This window comes from Eriocheir sinensis, chromosome 7 (assembly GCF_024679095.1).
Source record: "Eriocheir sinensis breed Jianghai 21 chromosome 7, ASM2467909v1, whole genome shotgun sequence".
Lineage (NCBI taxonomy): Eukaryota > Metazoa > Arthropoda > Malacostraca > Decapoda > Varunidae > Eriocheir > Eriocheir sinensis.
The window spans coordinates 14,821,886-14,827,005 of NC_066515.1; the positions used below are offsets into that span (position 1 = coordinate 14,821,886).

Genomic DNA, 5,120 nt, shown 5'->3' on the forward strand with positions numbered 1-5,120 from the left:
CCACGTTACACTAATCCATAGGGCACAGTACAGGCTATAAGGCACTCAGAAGGCACGAACATAGGCAGGCAAGCACTAACATAGGCAGTAAGCACGGGCCCACACAAGACTCCAACCCAGTCACGCATCTACCTGTTTCCGGCGTCCGCTCACTACTGCGCGCGTTGTTCCTCACCCCGCCGTCCACCCCACGCTATCTTCTGAAATCCTCCGCCCCACAAACTGTACCCTTTACCTTCAAACACACAAAACACATCCTCTGGTGTAACATTATTCCCCCCTCAAAAAGGCAGTCGACCCGGGTGCCCCAGCATACAAAAGAAAAACATGACAAATAGAATTAATTAGTCCTCTGGAACATCACAAAAGTCTCTCATCCATCATCCACCTCGATCCTCGCCTCGAAGGTGCTCCCTTCGGGGTCGCTGTAGTGGAAGCGTGGGCGGTGGTAAGCAGGCAGTGGTACTCACAGGAGCATCTCCAGACCCAAACCCTGGCGCAGGGTCACCGCTAGCTTCAGCCACCTCGCTCGCCACGCCCAGGTCCTCCGCCACGTCCTCAGCGCTGCTGCTGGGGCCCCCGTCCTCCTCACAGGTGCCCAGCTTGGCACCAGCGGGTACCTCCCTGGCCTCGTCGATGAGGTCAGCCACCAGCACCGCAACCAGCTCCTCCCGCGCCCCCAAAGGGCTCCGCCCGTCAGCCACACCGTCAACCAGTCGCAAGTCCTCGGTGGGCTCTTCCATGCCTTCCGCTCCACGCAACGCTCTGGACAGCCGACACCGGATCCTGGCCTCCACCCTCGGCACAAGGTGTCCTCGCTCGGCCGTAACTAACCCCGCCCAGCCAAGCTCGAAAACCTCCGGAAGCAAGGGCAGTTGTCCGCGCACCTTCACCAGCTTCCGTCCGAGGCCGACACAAGCCTTGGTCTGCGTCAGGTAGTCGAGGCCTAGCAAGCACGGCTCCTCCAGACCGGCGACGTACACCGGCAGCCGCTCCACTGCGCTGCCCACACCGGTACAAGCCTCCACAGGGTCCTCGAGCTGCACACAGTGCCCCGTGTCTGGCCGCACCGAGGTCTCCTCAGCCCCGGTGTCCATTGTCATGGGACATTGCTTCCAGTCCACTGAGCCTCGCACTTGCATCACGGTGGTCGGACAGCGGCAGCTTACACAAGGCGGGGCCCGAGGACTGTGGACGGATGGGATTCGGCCCCGTTCTCCAGCCTGTCCGTGTTTCCCGTCTGCGCCACGTCCTTGGGCCTGGGGTAGGCGCTCGAGCGGTGGCCAGACTGACCATAGTCCTTGCAGCGAGGTTGGAGGGCGTCGGAATTCAGCCGGTCGAGGGAACGCGTCCTTCGCTCCCTCGGGCACCGACTGCGTCTGTGCCCCTGCTCGCCACAGCCCCAACATGAGTCATGGAAACCCTCCGACCTCGCCTTCCTCGACGCTGCCTTCATCTTCACCTTCGCCTTCCGGCCCCGGAGGTCATGGCAGGGCGGGGTGGCCGCCCTTTGGACGCTGGTTGTCACCAGGAAGGCCTCGAACTCCAAGGCCCTCACCAGCGCCACCTGCAGGTCCCCAGGGTGCGCCTGCTTGACGTAAATCTGCAGCTGCTGGTCCTGCAGGGCGTCAACAAAGAAATCGCGGGCCAGTACCACTATCATCTCTTCCGGGGCCGCGGGATACAACCTTCTTACCAGCGCCTCCACGTCCTGCGCCGGCTGCGACAACGTCTCGCCCCGCTCTAGAGTCCCCTTCTTCAGGCGAGCTCGGTAAACCTCGGCCTGGTGGTGGTGCCTGAAGCGGCGATGCAGGGCCTCTGCCACGCTCCCGTAAAAACGCGTTGGGGCGGTGGCAGGTGCCCCAAAACTTCCAACGCTGAGCCCCGTAGCGCTGTTGCCAACTGTAGAGCCTTCTCAGCCTTGCTCCAGCCCTGGGCAGACGCTAGCATCTCGAACTGGGCAACATAGGCCTCCCAGGCCACCTTCCCGTCGTACTCCGCCGGCTTACGCCTCCTTGAACGCCGGGAAACCGAGAGGCTGTGGGGTGGAGAACGCGGCTCATGTGGGCTGCGAGCCGACCGGCAAGGAGAGGGAAGGGGTGATGGAGGGAACGAGGCGGGTTGAGTGAGTCCCAGTCTGCCGCCAGCTGGGCCCAAGGGAGCGGTCCCGGTGCCTCCCCAGCCTCCTGCAGCAGCTACTGGCTCCGACACGACGCTGCGAGGCCCCGGGGTCGGCGGATCTGCTGGGGTCTGTCTGGGGCCCTTGGCAGGGACCCAGACAGACCCCAGCAGATCCGCCGACCCAGCGGTTCCCGCCAGAACACACGAGGCTTCTTCCTCCGCGTGCGACGTGCCACCTCTCGTAGCTGCCTCTCCGCCTTCACCTCCTCCCTCAGGCCCTGGACCTCACCTTGCAGAGTCTGCATCTTCTCCAGCAGTTCACTCTTGACGCTGTCACATGGCCGGTCCGTGTACTGCTGTGTTTCCGCTTTCAAGGACGTGAGGTTACTCTGCAGCACCTCGACAAAATGGCGGGCTTGTTCGTCCGCTCTCCTGGCCAGCTCATCGGTCCTCTGAGCCTGCTCGCGTGCCTTCTGAGCCTGTGCCTCACGGTCCACTGCTATTTCCTGCCTCATACTGACCAGCATGGCAGCGATCAAGTCCATCTGGCCTGGTTCCACATCACTCGTGCCAGCCTCAACCTTGCCCACCTTTTCCCTTTCACGGCGGCCATCTTGGGACGCCGTGATGACTCGGAGCGCCTCACTGTTCACTGTTCACTTATCCCACTCCTTTGACACCAAGTGTTACGCTACACCCCACACACCACATCAACCACGGGCAGGTAGACGGCGTACCGAACAACACACGGGGGTCGTGAACCCAGGGACAGCCCGAGAACGCGCGGCAACAGGACGCCACACACACAGCAGGCCGCACCACGAGGGAGGCAAGGCAGGGCAAGGAATACACACAGCACAAATGTTTCTCGCTTTAATCACAGGCACCAACCACTTTACACTAATCCACAGGGCACAGTACAGGCTATAAGGCACTCTGAAAGCAGGAACACAGACAGGCAAACACTAACACAGGCAGCAAGCACGGGCACACTAGACTCAAACCCAGTCACGCGTCTCCCAGTCTCCGGCTTCCGCTTACTACTCCCTCACCCCGCTGTCCACCCCACGCTATCTTCTGAAATCCTCCGCCCCACAAACTGTACCCTTTGCCATCAAACACACAAAACACACCCTCTGGTGTAACAATACTTTCTGCTGGCAGCGTACGAAATGTTTCACAGCAGTGTAAACAACCTTCCGCGCTCTGATTGGAGAGGCAGAGGAATGCATCTTGTGCGAGACAGCGGCGTGCTAACCGGGGGTATGTTGAGTGGCAAAATTTTCAACACTACCTTCCACCACTACTATATGATTGTGATAGCATGACACGATGCCGGTCTTGTTTGACTTCTCTTGCATAACGGAAATATTTACCCACGATGCCGCACTGATGCATTCCTATTAACCACGGGATGGAGTGTTTTAGTATATATCGATGAATGCTCTTCTTTTACCAACAATGTTCGTTCTAACGACATGAATTATGTACAGCACTCAGATTTTTTGCTGTAAACATTATTACATTACATTACAACTCTGATATTTTGCTAGTTTGGTACAGAAAAATGTCAATTAAGCCTCACTGGACCCCAGCACGCCAGAGTTTTGACTTTGGCTGAGGCTCCAGCAGGACCACCAGATGGCAGGTTGAGCTCAGTGGCGGGGATGGGGCGGAGCCAAGCTGGTTTCACTTTTGTGACTTCATGCCCCCTCTTTGTATTCTTCCTCCAAGTACACACCTGACCCTGTAGAGAACCGTAATGCAAATGCACATGTTTTAGGTGGCCTGTGTTCCGATAATGAACTAATGATTGTGAATAATTTTAAAACACCCAGCAGACACTACACCAGCAAATAGACTTATAAAAAGGGTGAAGAATGGATATTTAAAATTGATGCATTCATCGTTTCGGCTAGTATTATCGATTATATTGATGCGTTTGACGTTCATCACAGCCCCTCCTTACCATCAGACCACGCACCCATTTCCCTTGACGTGTCTGTCCCCGTTGATGCTAGTGCAATGCTGACCCATGCAACGATATTCGGGGCTCACGCGGTCCTGTCAAGTCACTGCAACACAAGAGCAAATAGCAAGCGTCCTGTGAGGTGGCGTGACCGTTCAAGTGATGATTTTCTCCACAACCTTGCTCAGTGTGTTTGTCAGGCACAGCACGACAATGTAGATGTGTTTGCCAGTAGTATCAGCTTAGTGCTATATGATCGTAGTAGGGAGTGTTGCCACCGGGCCATCCCGCCGCCTTGCAGCCTATCTTAAAACAGGTGGCAGAGGTTGTTGCAGGACCAGGACGACGCTCGGGTGTGGAGCGTCCTTAAAAAGGGTGTCGTGGTGCAGGAGGGGGGACAGGAACTGGCACAGGAAGAGGGGACCCTTAATGCCACCCGACGAAGAGTTTAACGATGATTTCTCCCTGTACGGTTGCGTGAACAACTCATCAAGTTCAAGCTCAGGGCCGAGTTGGAGGCAAAACAAACCACCCTTCTTCTTTTGATCTTTTCCGCGTTGGTGTCGGAAGACAGGCTTTCTGGCGAAATGCCATTAACTTGTGCACTGCTGGGGTGCGGCAGTAAGCGAACAAGTTCCCCGACAAGTCGTTTTACAGACTACCAGCTACCTCCAACCCGATAGTAACCCCGTTGCGATGGTGAACAGTTACTCACGTGCACGCCACCTATTGAAAATATGATTTGACGGAAGGTAGTTTTATACGGAAATTTCTGACAGATGCGTTAGTACTGTTTTTAATGGCCAATGAACTATATTTCTATATACTCAAGTTACTTTTGTGCGATACAAGTTAATTGATAGGGAAGAGGAGTTAATTCAAAGGTAAATATTGTTAGGCTCGTAGGTTTCCTGGCTCCTCGCCCAAAAGTCCCTCGATCTCTATCAACTGTTGGGCGGTGACACCCTCAGCAACTTCCTCAAGCTGGACAGATCCCTCTACCACCACCACCTGAAAATATACACAGATG

General features: G+C 56.3%; 1 protein-coding gene and 1 pseudogene across 1 annotated transcript in view; both read right to left on the reverse strand.

Moving 5' to 3' along the window:
* Positions 1–1,165: 1,165 nt before the first annotated feature.
* Positions 1,166–2,301, reverse strand: LOC126992802 (uncharacterized; annotated as a pseudogene).
* A 48-nt stretch (positions 2,302–2,349) lies between these two features.
* The window catches only part of LOC126992797 (angiotensin-converting enzyme-like), a 25,046-nt gene continuing 22,275 nt past the window's right edge, over positions 2,350–5,120 (reverse strand). The window contains exon 14 of the mRNA XM_050851640.1: positions 2,350–5,120. This exon is cut by the window's right edge and continues 2,282 nt beyond it. The gene's annotated coding sequence lies outside the window, so the exon portion shown is untranslated.